The sequence below is a fragment of the Lepus europaeus genome, chromosome 16 (genome assembly GCF_033115175.1).
Source record: "Lepus europaeus isolate LE1 chromosome 16, mLepTim1.pri, whole genome shotgun sequence".
Taxonomy (NCBI): domain Eukaryota; kingdom Metazoa; phylum Chordata; class Mammalia; order Lagomorpha; family Leporidae; genus Lepus; species Lepus europaeus.
Window position 1 is genome coordinate 35983001 of NC_084842.1, and position 17784 is coordinate 36000784.

Below are 17784 nucleotides of genomic sequence, written 5' to 3' on the forward strand. Positions count from 1 at the left end.
CAGTCCACATCTCTCACATGGGGTGGCAGGGACCTGCTGCCTCAGAGTCTGCATTAGCAGGAAGCTGGAGTCAGGAGTAGAGGTGGGTATCAAACCCAAATACTTGGATATAGTACACTGCTATCTAATCCACTTACTTAACCAGCTGGCCAACAACCCATCCCCTTTCCTAGTTTTATTCTTGCCTTGGCTAGCTGCCCCAAATTATGACATTCTTTCAATCCACTTTTTAAAAAGTTTATGTATACTTATGTAGGAAGTGTTTGTCTTTTTTCCTTTTTTCAAAATGTCATCCATGTTTCTTCTTCAATGAGCCTAAGATGTTAATAACTTTTATTCTTTTTTAAAAAATGTATTTTATTTTATGTATTTGAAACACAGAGAGTGAGGAAGAGACAGAGAGTTCTTCCAACCACTGGTTCACTCCCCAAATTGCTGAAACAGCTGGGTCTGTGCCAGATTGAATCCAAGAGCCAGGAGCCAGGGCCTTTTTCTAGGTTTCCCACATGTGTGTAGGGTTCCAAACACCTGGGCCATCCTCTACTGCTTTCCCAGGCACACTAGTAGGGAGCTGAATGGGAAATAGAGCAGCTGGGACTCGAACTGTATGGGATGCAAATGTTGCAGAAGGAGGCCTTACCTGATACACAACACTTGCTCCAGGTATTAATAACTTTTTAAAAGATTTATTTATTTGAAAGTCAGAGTTACACAGAGAGAGGAGAGGCAGAGAGAGAGAGAGAGAGATGTCTTCCATCCGCTGGTTCACTCCCAAGATGGCCGCAACGACCGGAGCTGTGCTGATCCGAAGCCAGGAGCCAGGGCTTCTTCCAGGTCTCCCATGTGGGTGCAGGGGCCCAAGGACTTGGGCCATCTTCCACTGCTTTCCCAGGCCATAGCAGAGCGCTGGATCAGAAGTGGAGCAGTTGGGACTTGGATCAGCACCCAAATGGGATGCTGGCAGTGTAGGCGATGGCTTTACCTGCTATGCCACAGCACTGGCCCCAGGTATTAACAACTTTTAAAAATGGGTTTTCTGTCACAAAGGTTGGCAATAATGAAGCAGAATAATGGTCATAAGTTTTAAATTGAGTATTCCTCTAACTTTTTTTGTTTTTGAAATTTTCATTTGAAAATGATATTTTAAAGAACAAAATACATTATGATGTTTTAGCACCTTTAAACTTAGGCTGGAAAAAAATTTACCAGTAATCCACCTCAAATTGCTTTTTCAGAATAATTTTACATTATGAAATCAATAGTTCATTAAAAAAATTTATTCATTTTGTTTTCAAATCAAGCTGATCTTAGATTGACAATATTCTAACACAATAATATATCCTTGATGTAAATCTTTTATTAGCTAAAGCTTCATCTATTCATTATAGACAACTCATTTACGTTGTGTAGAATTAAAACTTGACCCAGAGCGCATAGCTTTCAACAAATATACATACAAATAAATAAACACTAAATCCAAATAAAATTTCTTATATGGTGACATAGTCAATGGGAAATGCAATCTTTTTTTTTTTTTTTTTTTTTTTTTTTTGACAGGCAGAGTGGATAGTGAGAGAGAGAGAGACAGAGAGAAAGGTATTCCTTTTTGCCGTTGGTTCACCCTCCAATGGCCACTGCAGCCGGCGCATCGTGCTGATCTGAAGCCAGGAGCCAGTTGCTTCTCCTGGTCTCCCATGCAGGTGCAGGGCCCAAAGACTTGGGCCATCCTCCACTGCCTTCTGGGGCCATAGCAGAGAGCTGGCCTGGAAGAGGGGCAACCGGGATAGAATCTGGCGCCCCGACCGGGACTAGTACGCTGTGTGCCGGTGCCGCAAGGCGGAGGATTAGCCTGTTGAGCCATGGCGCCGGCCGGGAAATGCAATCTTCTATGCATGTTCTACAAAACAGAAAAATTTAAAATCCCGTCTATGAAGAAGCCAAAAGATTTTGTGGCTGAGGAAGTTTTATTACTCATTAAAATAGTCAACCTTCAAAGAGTTTGAAAATGAGAGTTGTGAGGCATTTGCTTTTTATAATTTTTTCATGTCTGAAATTAAGAGGCTTAAGTAACCATTTGTTGTATATCCTCATGATTGAGTATAACGTTAAATGCATATACAAAATAACACACACCCAAACATCAAAGTTCAGGATAACATTTTAATTATGTTTTCAGATATATGAAATATTTTGTTTTCCTCAATTCTATCACCCAGTCAAGATCTACAGCATTTATTGAAATGAGCTATATATCTCAACTTCATAAGGGTCCCAGGAGGCCCTAGACAGACATTGTTATTTCAGCCTTCACAAGGCAATACAGTACAGAACTCTGTACTGTAATAGGCAACATGGAGCAGTCATAATTTCAGTTCCTGTTACAGTGACAAGACTTTCGGGTAAGCGATTAAAGCATTTCTTCAGTATTATAAGGCTCATGGCCATTTTGATGGAATAAACAGATTACTGCTTCTGCACTGGGGATGGAAACACTGGGGTGTAAACCTGTGGGGGAGATGTCTTCACTCTTTGTATGAGTCAGAAGCTCTATTTAATTGGAATGAAGCTAACTCTGTATTTTCAATGTTAATATTTCTGAGGTGACTTTCAAAGTTTCAAGAAAAATGTAAGGAAAAGATAACGCAAATTTCCCATGTTTTTTGAAGCCTTATCATACTATAAAAGCTATTAAGAACATACGTCATACAGAAAGCCTGCTCAAGGAGATCAATGCACATTTTTTTAAATCAAAAGAAGAAAGATAGTTGATTTTCTTAGGCTAACAGGTTTTTACCTTTTAACACCAACAATATCAAATGACATATTTATTTGCTGAATCACTGTGACTAAAAAAAATTAACCACATTTGACTTCCTCACCTCACAATATCTTAGGTCATTTTAAAAATAAACAAGAGTTCCCAAATTAATTTTTCTTGCCTAATATGCATGACTTAGGAGGGAAAAATAGTGGAAGCCACTCAAATATTCACAAATGCAAACTATGGAAGAGAGAGCGAGAGAGGGGTAACTCAACAATTATAACCTCTGAAGTTGCAAAAAGACTTTTAAATAGCTAATACCTTCAGATTTTAAATCAGTATAATCTATTGTTTAAACAAGAGCTATCTCTTTTTGGAGGACATTTAAAAGAAAATTATATCAAAGTAAGTGATCTTATACTTTTCCATTTTGCTATAAAATACAAATAGTTTAAGTGAATTTTATTTCCAAAAAGTTCAGTATTTATAAATGGCAGTTTTGTATAGTCAGATCAGATATAAAATGTATGTATGTTATGTTTATGAGGAATATTACACAGTATTTTTATCTTGATGTTTGATAATTTCTGATAAATATACACCTATTACTTTCTAATTCATATCTCGGAATTAAGAAGAAAACGTTTTCTAAGCAAGAGTTAGAAGTTCATTCCTGTTTAATTGGGGTGAATTATGTCACAAAGATGAATGTGTCATAATTTTTAAAATATAACTTTTTTTAACTGTTTTGTGTATGCTGCCAGGTCGTTAACATTTTGCTTCAAAAAAAAATTATGTGTGTTGAGAACAAACATGCTATTTGCCTCCGAAGTAAAATTTTATAACCGAATGTCATCAATTTAGAAAAATTGAATAAATGGCTGAAAGAACTAAATTTTATGATATGGAAATGCAATTTCTTAGTTGTAAATGCCCTAATAAAAATTATGGGAGTATTTTGGATGTGGTTACCTTAAATGCTTTGTGCGTTCTTTTGGAAACACTTGGTTCCTTCTTTTCATTTCACTTTAACAGTGTTAGGGTGCGTGACTAGCACGAACCCTACCTGATCCCTCTTGGAGTCTGAAGCACAGTGCCAGGTCCCAAAGAGAATAACAACTCCTTAGTCTCCTCAGACCATTGCTGTATTTTCTCTTTAGCATCTCCTGTGGCTTTTACCAGAGCTAAGCAGGTCCCGTGACTTTGGAAGGCAGTGCCTGCGGGGAGTTGAGAGCACCTGATCCATGGGCTCTTCCACCAGGTGAGTAAGCGGTGGGCCTGGGTGGGGTTGAGGGGCTGTAAAAGGAGGCCAGCGGCTGCAGTAGGGAAGCCAGGCTAAACTCCTCCAAAATGCCTTATCTTTAAGAAGCACTTAAGGCCTTACTGTCTCACCCTTTACCTCACCATCTTCCCACTGCCCGACCTGGTGCCCAGGATTTGGTGACTTTTCCTGCATTTCTGCTTCAGCAGCTCCGGAATGGGGTGGAGGCGTAAGCGGGGTGAGGAAAGGACCAGACGCCTGCGGGAGAGGGACCGCGCGTTCCGCCTCGCTCGGTTCCATGGCCTCATCTGCGCGCTGTGAAACCAAGTGGGCCAGGAATTCGCACTGGGGGAAGTGTACGCGATGACAACGTGGGAAGCAATATGGTGGATTATAACTGGGGATAGCCTTTTCCCCTAGTCTCCAGGGAAAACCTTTCCAAGGCTTGGCTGTCTGCCAGTTTGTGTAGAATTTTTCTCAGTCGTGCGTTTCTGTATAGAGATAGCGGTGCCTTAATTGTTGAACTGCTGGATTGAGAGATGAACTCGGAAGGCATCTGGGAGAGTCAAGTCAGCTCCCAGCGACCACCTCTGAGGGCCCGCGGGAGGAAGTCAAGTGGCAGCAGTGGCCCCCACCGGAGGTCTGCCCGGAGGGAGGAGGCGTTTGCTTTGCAGAGTTGGTGATGCCCTCGTGAGCTCCGTGAGGCAGGCTGCCAAGATTTGTGAATGGCGAGAGAAGCGCTTCGAAGTCTGATCACTTAAATGTATGTATGTATGTATGTATGTATGTACACACACACACACACATTCGTAACCTGATGGAACCAGTCTGGCTCTTTCCTAGGGATGGCAGTTTGGCCGCTTAGCTGGCGCTCGGGCTGCGGGACTCCGGGTGAGTCTTGCAATAAATGATCAGGGATTCCTTGCCCAGACAGCCCGCCCCTTCCAACCTCTCACTGTCAGCGCAATCCACATTGAACTCTGGGACGTATCGTCCCCACCCTCTGCTCTCGGGGACTGGGCCAAGGCCATGGCTTCGCGGCTCTGCTGCGCACAAGGCCACGGAGAACCGCGCCAGACTCACGCAAGCGCCCCTAGGGGCTTGGGGTTTGGCTACAAGTGGCTGTGCTTCCAGTTAACCGCAGTGTTTGAAATCGAATCCAATGGAGACGCATAGGCGCAGAAATCGCCGGCTCGGCTCGCCCTGAGCATTTCCACCGTGGGCAGATAAACCGAAGCAAACGCAGCGAGAAATTTCCCAGCCCAAAATATCTACCCCACAGTCTCCCACACACTTCCAGATACTCGCTTACAGCTTTAACAGGAACGCCAAGGGGGGTGGGAGGGAAGGCTCCAGAAATCCAGCGCATCTTCTGCTGGCCTCGGGAGCTGTGCAGCCGGAGAACACAAGCGCGCTGTGCGTGGAGAAACCTGGGCCCGTCCAGGCTACAGCTACACGCCAAGGCCACACAGAACCCTGGCGAACCTCGATTCCCGCTCTCACTATCTGGCTCTCCCCATGGATCACGCCTGAAAATTCATTCAGGCTTGGAGATACCAGGATCTGAGGATCCCTGTAAAGGATTCACTATTTGCTGCCTTTGCAGTTTATCGGCTTTCAATAGAATCATTTTCGATCTCGGTCCCAGGAATGTATTTCAGATTCTGTTTCTCATGCCGCCTCACCAAGTCAGATGAGCTGAGTCTTAGGCCGGCACAGGCGGATGCGTGGGTTTCAGACTCCCAGCCGCTAGGCGGTGGGATACCTGCACCTAACCCAGTCCGCGAGAGGACTTGCGCGCCCACCGCAGCGCGGGGAGAGACTAGGGCGCCGGCTCAGAGAACTGTGGCAGCGAGGCAAGTAGCCAGGCAATCAACTTTCACCTTCTCCTAAGCTGTTAGGAAAGGGACTGGCTTTTGTCCGGCAGCCTCGCCCTCAGGGGGTTCGGGGCTTGATGCTATCGTGGGTATTTCTTACTGTTCGCGCTGTTACACACGAGCGCATGCGAGCGCGCACACACACAGACACACACAGACCCACAGTCGATGTGAACGGGAGCCATTTCAGATTCTGTTAGTCCCAGTTGTGCGGTGTGTTTAAATGTGAGATAGAAGGTTGGCAGCCCCAAATCATTAATTTCTCACGTGAGAAAGCCCCAGAGTAGACTCTTTCCCTTTGATTCTCATTCAAATGCGCTCTCTCCCTCTCTCAGAGAAAAACCTTAACCTTCAACTGTCAACTATTTTCAAAACACCAGATTAATGTTGCCCAGGACTCGGTAGTAACGTGACCTTTCTGTTTTCAGATGTGTTTTCTAACATGTAATCGTTTGTTTGTTATGTCTCCCAGTAAGGAACAAGCAGGGCCAGGGGCGAGGGGTGGCTGTTGCTGGAGGGGAAAAACATGGCGTGCAGGCTGATTTGTTACCTCTTCAAGACGCTCAAAGCATTGTATTTACAATTTAAGAAAATACTACCTAGGGAGAAAACGCACCATAGCGGTACTGAACAGAAATCCAAACACCTGAGCAATTACTTAAATATCAACATCCCTCCGCAAATAAAACTTAACAAATGAATTTTTTTTTTAAATCTGCAGGAGAGGAGCTCCTAGATTACTGATAATACTTCATCTAGGAAGCTGTATGATGTCTTATTTTTTATAATGTATCAAGCTCTTCAGTTACGATTTGTGCCCGGTTTCTGAACTGTTATAAAGACATTTTAAAATCGGAGAAATGGGAAAGCCGTGATGTGTGTGTAGATCATATCTTCCAAAACTGTTAATTTCAAACCAGTATATTTGCTAAACTGTATTAAGAAATTAAATAGCTTGATTTCTGCATAACAGGTCCCAAATCAAATGGAAAACAATATATTTGAATTGGTTGTTTGGAAACCAGCATACTGTTTGTTGTATAGTAAAATGTCAAATATGCAATGAGATTTTAAAGCTTGTTTTAAGCAGTACTCAAAGAAACAAGTAACTATTTGGCTAAAAAATTTATACTTAAAAAAATTGCCAGTTGCTGGAAATTAACTCCTCTTCGAAAGCATTTTATTCCAAACAAGAATTGTAAAAAGACATATTCAAAAGTGAATTTCTGCCACCAGAAGGATTTAAACGTCTTTTTTTTCCCTCTCCATAAAATATTACGAGGCCGCTTTCATGGTTGCTGACTAAGTATTTCACGAAGCAAGCAAGGTCCAAATTGCTCTCCTTATTTAATCAACAGCTTTTATTGCCGGCGTCCGCCTCTCTAAGGATCCCACCGCGGCCCTCCAATCCTTTCTCTTGTCACCAGCAACCTTTTCCCTCCCGCGCCCGCCTCGGAGCGGTCGCGATTCCCAGCGTAGGAAGCGCGATCCGGCGACTGGTGTGCTGGCCGCGCGCCCCTCGGCGGCTCTAACGGACCCCGGATCGCCCGGGCACAGTCGCTAAGCCCCGCTGCCCACATGGAGGCTTCGCTGCTGCTCGAGTTTATAGGCCCTTCCGCGGTTTTATGACAGGTTGCTGCGGTTGGAATGTTTATAGATAATAAACAACTAATCCATTTCTTGCCTAATGAATTGCCCCACCCGCGTACCAGTTTAACACCCGTAACCAGCTCCAGCATCCACCAGCGCCGGCGGCGGGGGTGGGGCGTGAGACCGCCCAACCTGCTGCCGCCCAAGTGCGCCAACTCCGGGGTCCTCCGCTCTGCTACTCGGTGGTGGCGGTGGGGGGGGGCGGTTCTCGTTTTCCAGTTCCTCCCCCCGCGCCCGAGTCCGCCGCGGCCCCTCCTCTCCGCCGACCGCGGGGACCAAATGCCCCAAGCGCTTTCCTCGACTGCCGGCCGAGGTTGGCGCACCCAGGGAGGAACTGGCGCCTCCTGGCCGAAGGCCTGGGCCCCGGGGCAGCCGGTGCAGGGCCCTCCCGGAGGCAGTTAGACTCCTGCGCGCTCCTCCCGCAGTTCTGCTGGAGGAAGATCAAAAAAAAAGGCTGACATCCCCGCGGCGGCCGCTGGAAAGAAAATCCGCGGGCTGGGGGGCGGGAAACACACAGTTAACACTTCAGACTCCCGTCTGAAATCAAGAAAAATGCGTGTTCAAACTCCCAGGAGACACGGAGGATCTGCCAAAAGTATTTCGAGAACAGAAGAGCGCAAAGCCTGGGAGACACGCTTTTATGCACATTATGGCAGCTGCACACGGCCTCTGTCAGTAGCTGAAGCGAAGGGGTGTGGTGCCGGGGCCTGGGGCCCGGGAGAGGACGGAGGGGGTCCGCTGGCTCCGCCCGGAGCGACCCAGGGAAGCGGTTGCTCTCCGTGGGCCTTCCCTTTGCGTGAGGACGCAGGATGCGAAGCAGGACGGGGATAGAACCTGGAAGGTCCCAGCCGGTGCATCTCCTACGAGGGCCGTTTCCAACAGCCATTTTAAATGGGAAGACCTCCCTTACTTTTACAGTAGTCTCAGGCTTATGTTTGGCGTTTGTGAAACACAATTTTAGGAAGGTGGTGTTTATGCCACCTTCCAACGGAGCCCCCTTTTCCAGGATTTCTTCTCGCCCAGAGCCTAGGGAAGCCTCGTTAAAATGCACCCAGGGCCCGCCTCTACCGGTGATTTCCTTCCCTGGCGTTAGAGGAGGTGAAAGTATCACCATAGGCATTGGGCGTAGCCGGTTAAACACACTCACGCCCTCTCATTCTTCAGGGTGTCAGGTTGAGGTGAAGATTCACTTTGGGCTGGGCACTGGGAGGAGGTGATTTTTTTTAATAAACGAGTAAGGCACAGTACCAGCCACCTGGTTGGAAGTTGTTTCTCCTTGTCACCTAGAGGTTTCTTTTCTTTGTGCAGTTTAAATCATGGTGCCTTGCCTACCCCCAGTCTTGCCAGGATGTAGCTGATGCACTCAGTAGCAGATCACACCCCCTCTACCCATCTCCTTTCTTCATCCTCATCCCTGGGGCTATGTAGAGGGTGCGCTGTGTCGCTGCCTGCTGAGGTCCCTCATTCTACAGCCACGGACTCAATAGCTCAGTCTTTCTGGTGTCTTCAAAGGATTCCTGGCCCTGCGAATCTTCAGCGACTCTAAGCTACATTGGACACAAAAAGCAGGTTCTGTCCCTGATGGAGAGGGGAGATTTTCTCGCTCTATCAGCCCTGAGCTTGGGTCTTTTGCTCCCTGGGAACTCATTCTGCTGCTCCTCTCTGGCGAAAGAGAATTGCCTGGGGAAGCACTGGCCACTCCTCAATGGTAGCCAGACTGATTGGGTTTGTCTAGTCACTGACTTTGCTGGAACATTCTTCAATCTCTCTCTCTCTCTCTCTCTCTCTCTCTCTCTATCTCTCTCTCTCTCTCTCCAGCCTCCTCCAGTGTGCAGTGAACACCAGAAGGAGGAAACCTTCGGGCCTGAGTGGCTTTTGCTTTGGCTGGTGCTGAATTCAGAGCTATCAACTTAATTACCCAGTTGATAAGAGAGAGTTTAAAGAACGATCTGCAAAAGAAAACTCGAATAAAAACAAAGGCCGTGAGCCCTCAGGGAGCTGTTTGATTATTTTCTCTTACGTTTTCATTTGCACTTGCCTCATCAGAAATAAAAATAAATAAGAACACAAAACCTTGACTGGTTATTCAGCACTAAATGTGTGCAACGTTGATACAGACAGAAAAGAAAATAAATCCTGGCTGCTTAATGAAAGGAAGAAGAAAGACATTTGAATAACTAGAGCTTAAAAAAAAAAAAAGGAATACGGAGCGCTGAGGAAGGGCTGCGTGGAGCATCGCTACCTTCTCTGGAGCCGAGACTGGGAGGCCAGGACTGAGTGAGTCATCGCGGGCGCCGCCGGCCTGCGCAGCCCACGAGAAACTGGACGGAGCCACACATCAAACAACGGAGAGCCGGACTTGATTTTATTTGATCATCAAAGGAACGGATAATTCAGCGAGGCAACTATTTCTGCATCCTAGGAAGCGCTCAGAACTTCAGAAAGGTCCTTGGATTTCGCTATGGCTTCCTCGGAACGCGGAAGACAGAAGGGAACTCTCTTACCTGTAGGCAGGTACAGCTGTTCCGTGCCTTCACCGTGCTGCGTGCGGTAGACACCGTGCAGGCAAACTCACGCACTAGCCGGGCGCTGGCGAGGCTGTGCGCGCGGAGTGTTGGGGACCCGGAGCGCTATTCTTCAGTGGCATCCTGGATGTATGTATCCGTGGGTTTGAGCGTGCAGGGATCTCCACCTGCAGAAAAGAGAAAATGCACGTGAAAGCACTTGGTCAACGGGACAGAGCTGAAGTGCAGCATTCCTGCTATACGCGTCTAAAATTTTCAGATATAAATTCAGGGACAATTGGTAAGACAGTACCAGGTAGAGTTCTGGTTTTGTTTCATGAAAGGTCTCTGTCATCTCTTCTGTACTCCTCTTCTCTGAAGTTGGCCTTCACTGAAGCTGCACTTATAAAATACACAGTCTTGTTGTTTTATTCTTCTTTGTAAAACTAAGCTGCCCACAAACTTGGCTTTGAAATTGACTAGGGATCACCCTCAATTCAGAAGCACAGAATTCCTGTGTGTACAGAAGAATGCTTTCAGGGAATCTCGTCCAGTGCAGGCCTGGAGATGTGGAATAACAATTTGCACGTAGTGAGTCATGACTATAACTCAATCCTACTTCCACTCTAATATAATGTAAAAACTAGCCCCAGCAGGCTTTTCTCCCTCCATTTAAACAACTTGAGGAAGAAGTTAAATATTCTACCCACATCTTGCTCTGGGAAGAATATAATTAGGGATATAATGTTGTTACACTTAACCCTAGCACCCAGGTGATCATTTATCAGATTTATCAGTAACTTTCTTTGCAAAAAGACAAGGTGAGTTAAGAAAGCTAAAAAACAAAAAAAGAAAAAGAAAGAAAAAAAGAAGAAATGTAAAGGTAGTTTATTTTGGTGAAATAAAATTGAAATCCACCCACTGGTTTTCATAGAAAACACTTTCCATGAACCTTATGAGGACCTTTCATGGGTCTGAAAATTCTGTGTAGAGATTTGAGAACCTTGCTACCTGAATTTGGGAAATAATGGCGATGTTTTAGGACAGAAGATTCAGGATGAATATGTGTTAAGAACTTATTACAGGTATTGACGACAATAAACTTTTAGAGTAAAATTCAGTTAAAAACACTTAAGAGATGACATGACAAGAAGAATGAATTACTCATATTAGGAAAGAAAAAAAAACTGTTGATTCTGAAGTAAGATCTCTTTTAACCAAGGGGAGGGGAGATGAGGAGTGTCCTCCCCCCTTCCCTTTAATAGGCCACAGTCCTCTTCCTGGCACACAAGTCTCAGCCTAGGTTTCTTATCACTGTTCTCTACTGCTCAGAGTGACATTCTTTCTCTTTTTGACACCTTTACCTCACTCCTCAGCTCCAGTGTAGCTGACAATTCTTGGGAGTAAATGACCTCAGAAACATTTTTTTATTCTATTCACAGTCACCAAAGCATTCTAGGTTTTCTACTAGGTAGGTAGTCTCAAGAGCTAGAAGAATAACTGTCTTACACGATGCAAATGGATGGTTTATGCGTTTGCTGGTCTAACACATTATAGCTTCCCTACACTTCTCAATGTCTTAAGAAAGGCACTAGCAGTGGAAATTTTTTTTTTTTTTTGACAGGCAGAGTGGATAGTGAGAGAGAGAGAGACAGAGAGAAAGGTCTATCTTTTTGCCGTTGGTTCACCCTCCAATGGCCGCTGCGGCCGGTGCATCTCGCTGATCCGAAGCCAGGAGCCAGGTGCTTCTCCTGGTCTCCCATGCGGGTGCAGGGCCCAAAGACCTGGGCCATCCTCCACTGCACTCCCAGGCCATAGCAGAGAGCTGGCCTGGAAGAGGGGCAACCAGGATAGAATCCGGCGCTGCAACCGGGACTTGAACCTGGTGTGCCAGCGCCGCAAGGTGGAGGATTAGCCTGTTACGCCACGGCGCCGGCAGCAGTGGAAATTTTAGGGAGCTTTAGTTAAAAAAGATATTTTTAGGGGGACATTTGCTTTTATAAAGACACCTCTAGCTATAGAAATATCTTTTTAATTTGTACTGGCCCTCGGCCCCCTTAATAGTAAGTTGGTTCAATTATCCCCTAAATTAGTGATGAAATCCCTTCTTCAAATGGAATCTTACTTGGAAATCTAATACATGAAGGTAATTAAGAAGAACTGCTCTGGGGCTGGCATTTTGGTACAGCAGGTTAAGCCCCCCACAAGTCCTGCACCCACAAGTCCTCACTACTGCACTGGGGATTCAGGTTCCTGCTAATGTATCCTCGGAGGCAGCAGATGATGGGGCAAACTCTTAGTCCCCTGTTACCCACATAGGAGACCCAGATGGAGTTCCAGCATGGAAGCCCAACCCTGGCTGTTGTAGGCAACTAAACAGTGAACCAGCAGATGGAAGATCTCTATCTCTTGTTCTGTCTACCCCTCTGCCTTTCAAATACATAAAAACAAATCTATAAACATAAAAAAAGGAACTGCCCTAGGTGAAAGGAGGGGAATGGATTTAACTCTCAGGAGCCCATCACCCTCACAAACTATTTCCCCCTGGCTCCTTGGACTACAGTTTGAAGACTGTTTTGCATGAAGTCAGGATGGAAGCTACAGACATCATTATAGACATGACAAACAACTAGTTGGAGGTAGAAATTATATAATTAGAGTCACTATTAGCACCATTAATGAGATCATGTATGTGTGCATTAATATGTATAGAATTAATAAATCTCATATTCATTAATTCATAAACATATTTATAAATAATGATTACTGAAAATAGTTCACTTTTGTGTCTTCCTTGAACCAAGGTCTAGTAATGTCAACATCTGGGTTGAGGTCTGGGAAGAGAGCCACAGGAATGAAATGCTGTGAATGTTGTGGAGATATTTTCCTCTGTTATCCCCATTCGAAACAGGTCAGCCTGCACTGATAACAGCTGCAGAAACAATTGGGGACTTTATTCATAAAATCAAAGGCAAAATGCCAGATGGCAGCCAACCAAAGGGATTGAATGGAGAGGATTATAGAACCCTGGTGAAACAGGGAACAAATCCTTTGGGGGATAAACATCTCTACATTTTTGTTAAAATGTTGAAATCAGACTTTTTCAAACTTACTATCAATTGAGTGTAAGATAAAAATTATAAGTCAATAAGTATTTTTGTTAGAAAGTTTACCTATGAAGAAAAACAATTTTCTTAGTTGAAAATTTGATGGACTGTTTAGGCTGCCTTGTCATTTTTCTTGTCGCTCTTCATAATCTGTATGGAATCCAGAAACAGCCAGTAAAAGATGAGAATCTCTGCTTCCTTAATTACTTCCTGTAAATTTGACAAGTACTGCCCTGCTCTCATTGGCTGTTCTACTTATAAATAAGCCCCTCTTTCAAAGACTGCATAATTATTTGGGTACACTTACTTCCCTAGCTATACATCATGCCTATCAAAGCTAAGTGCTTCCAACCTACCTTCACAGGGTCTCTTTTGAGCAATATGTTTAACTATTATGTATTACTTAGTTTCTTTGTTGGTAAATATTCAAACCATTTGCAACAGTATATCTTCAAAGTCTGAAATAAAATCAGAAACAAAATATATCAAAATTAAGAATAAAAAATAAATCCAATCTTTATGATTAGAATAAAAAGAAACCACATAACCTTTCTCATACCCAAATAATTTATGAATTTTATATTTATGAGATTATTTTGGGTGAAGGGCTCATAAAACTAAGAGTAAATTCATACAAAATTGTTATGTATTTTAGTTGGGGAAGATAATCATTAAGTAAAATAATAAACTGGAGCTTTATTATGATTCGATTTAATGAGCCACTAAAATTTTAAGTCTAAAATTCTAGTATTTTTCAGGGTTGGAAGAAACAATATTTTTAAGTTTCTAAAATTATAAATGGTTGTATAGATACAATTGATCTAAATTAATTTTTAAGTAGAACTTAATTTATTGGTTCAAGATACTTTTTCCTAATAAAAATTTGATCTTTGTCATTAATATTTAAATGTTGGGCATTCATTTAAATACAAGATTAATAAGATAGAAGTATCCTAATTCAAAGTACAGATATGCAGTATACAGGAAAGTTCTGTTTTGTATAGTGTGAAGTAAAGTTAGCATGATTCACCAAAACAAGCCAGTGGGATAGTTAAAGTCTCTTTTAACTAATGGATTTTGAAGCATTCTAAGTTACCTTGTTTCTATTGATCATGTTTGGTTCCAAACATCTATTTTATTATGTACTGTGTAATCCTTAAGTAAGTTTTGCTAGGAACAATGTTTAACTATGAATGAAACTTACTTGTTTCTACCTCTTGACTCTTAGGTATTCATTCTTTATATTAAAAATCATTTTGAAACTTTATCATTTCACCGTTTGGTATATATGTTAGAAACCATAGGAAACTGTCAGGTAGTTAAGAAGCAGTAACAAGGTGGGTGGGCTGTCATGTCATTTTTAATATGTCCAATGTGAAATGGAGATGGACGCAATTATGAAAAAAAAGTTTCAGTACAAACATACCCTCAGTGAACTTGAATGTTGCAGAAATTGGAGATTTCTAAAATGAAACAATCATGCATTACAAATCAGTAGATTTGTTAATCTTTGTATCAGCATTTGTATCAGAACCAAAGGAAATATGGTAATGTGTGCTCCAATCTGGAACATATTAAACTATCACAGTAAAACAATGCACATCTGCATATGTGATTAGTCATGCCTTAATTTCCCTTTAATGGCTGTGTATGGGGAGGAAGTGTTTTTAAAAGACTGCTGCTTACTTTTTTATCCTTCTTAATTGAGGAGAAAGGTGGCGGAGATTCAGTCTTACCATTGAATAGTCTATCTCGCATTTGAAAAAGATTGCACAACCAAGGGATATTGGTGTGAGAGACATTCTATGAAGAAGCCAAGGCACACAGTTTGCATAAGTAGGAGCATAATATGTAAGTACATAAGATGTTAAATCTCTGTAGAGAAGATAAAGGGATGTATATTTGTTTGGTACAAGATATGAATCACATTAAAGGGTGGTAACTTCTATTTGTTTCTAATGCAATATCTCTGGAAAGAAACACAAGCAACTGATAATATTGACTACTTCCAGGGGGACACCTAGCTGGTTGAAGAACAGGGTTGGGAGGGAGACAATATTTTTTTGTGTATACTTTTGTGCCCTTTGAAGTTTGGACACTTGAGGACATTTTACAAAACTATTTTGAAACTATCAAAATAAAATAAAAATAATTCAGTGAGTGGCTGGGCCTTAATGAAGAAACAGTAATCTAACCAGAATATCAACAGCCATATGAGGACAGATTGAAGCGAAGAGGAAGCATTCTGGGCAGGACAACTGACATGACACAAAAGTTAGAGAGGGAAGTGTAAGGCACTTATGGTGTTAGTTAAGTGGGACTGATGACAAGTAATTTGGGAAGTATGTCTGGAGAGATTAGGGTACAGATTAAGAAGGACCTTGAATGCCAGGATAAGGAGTCTAGGCTTTTACTAAGATAAGCACCAAGAAGCTTTGAAGATTTTTGAACAGAGATAATTAATCTAATAATACTCAATGTAGATAGGAATGGGAGAGCTTCAAGTCCAGTAGAGTATTTCAATCAAGAAGGCTGAGGTAGATGTGGTGAGATTGATTTGTGAAGGTTGTAGGAAGGAGGCTGAAGTAAAGAGATTGGGAAGCAAGAGGAACCAATCCCCAGGAGGATCCCCAAAGAGAAGGGTTATCATCAACATCAGATACTTAAGGGTCATAAAGAAAAGGGGCTGAGAAAATGTTATGTTTCTGGAAAGTGTTATTTGCTTAATTTATTTGTATGAGAGAGAGAGAGAGAGAGAGAGAGAGAGAGAGAGAGAGAGAGAATCTTCCACCCACTGGTTCACTACCAAATGGCTTTAACAGCCAGGTCTGATTGAGGTCAAAGCGAGGAGCCCAAAACTCAATTCAGGTCGCCCACATGGGTGGCAGGGACTTAAGTACTTGAACTATCAGCACTACCACTCAGGGCACACATCAGCAGAAAGTTGGATAAAAGCAGACAGAACCAGGCCCTACAATGTGGGATGAGGGTGTCCCAAGTAGTGACTTAATGCTGTGTCAAATGTCCATCCCAATTTTTTTTTATTTATTGACTTGTAGGCAATTGTTAAGAAAGTATATACTACATATTTTTGGTGAATGTATATTTTCATGAGAGTGGAGGGGGTGGAAACCAGATTTTGGGGAGTTATAATGGGAATTATTTTTTAAAAAATACTTATTTTAAAAAAGCACTATTATGACACAATCTAGGATAACCATTATTTTTTGAAGGCTTAATATGAAAGCATGCACAAAAGTTTGTGGAAAAATGAAACTAAAAGATAAGTTCATTTTGGTGTAAAAATTTTTGAAATCTGTCCATTGTTTTATCATAATGTACATTTTCCATGCATTTTTTGAAGATCCCCATATGCATAGATTTCAAAGATTTTTACACCAAAATACACATTTTAATTCTTTCTCCATGCACTTTTTGAAGCCCCCTGTATGTGTCATAAACTGTGTTAGGCACTGATAACTGAGCTGGAACAAGACAGACTTATCCTCTGCTTTTATAGAGTTGATATCTTGTGAAATGGACATTAGAAAAGTAATTAATAATGAGTGCATCAGTGTAATGAGAGCCATAGAAGGAGAATAATAGGTGCTCAGGAAGTTTATAGCAACAAAAGGAAGGATATAAATGGAGAAACAGTGGTAGGAACACATAAAATGCTTTTTTCAACTAGATGCAGCTGTCTGCAAAGGCATACTGGGAGGAGTTTGTGGTGAGGACAAGACAAAGAATTGATGCAAAATCCTTGGAGAGGAAGATAAAAGAGAGTTACAGGGGAAGAGATTTACTGATGTAAGGAAGGACACCAACTTTTTGAGCCGGGCAAAAAGAAAAGAGATATACAACACAGAAGCGATGCTATTTTGAGACTGGGAGAATATTCAAATCTTGGCTCCTCACCATGAGAGAGCAGTGAGGCTATAGGAGTGGAAATTAAGAGTAGCCAATGAAGGAATATGTCAAGACTAATTGTCTTCATTCTGTTTCAAAGTTACAGATTGGACTATTAACTCCACGTCAACTCACAGTAGTGGTGTGGCAAACGCATGGTATGGTTTCATAAGACCTGGAGTGGTAGAATAGAGTTTGCTATATATCAACAGAAGTCCATTACTGCTAATCTGAAAACCCTCATAGACATGAGCTCAATGGAAATCTTTAAAATTAATAGAATTGTAAAAGGCATTTATTTCTTTTTTCATATTATTTTAAAAGAGGATATATTATTTACTTATGTAAAGCTGTCACATAGTAATCAATGTATGGCAAAAAGTAATTTGAAAGGATTGATTGAGGTGAAAAGAGATTTTTGGTTGGTTTGGGACTCTCCTTAAAATTGTGTGAAATATTTCCAAGATAAGTTTTAAATTAAAAATGACTGGAATTTGGGAAAAGCCTGTGTGACTGATCTTTCTTGGTGATCAACAAGACTGATATATCTGGAAGGCCAGAACTAATGTCTGCCTTGGAGCAGCTGTGCACTGGTGAGGGCGGACAGGCAGCCAGAAGTCTGATGACCCTGCGTACCTCACTCACAACTCCTCTCTTCGGACCAGGGGAGCCCCCTTCCGCTGAAACGCGTCCAAGTGTGAAAGCCCACCTCTCC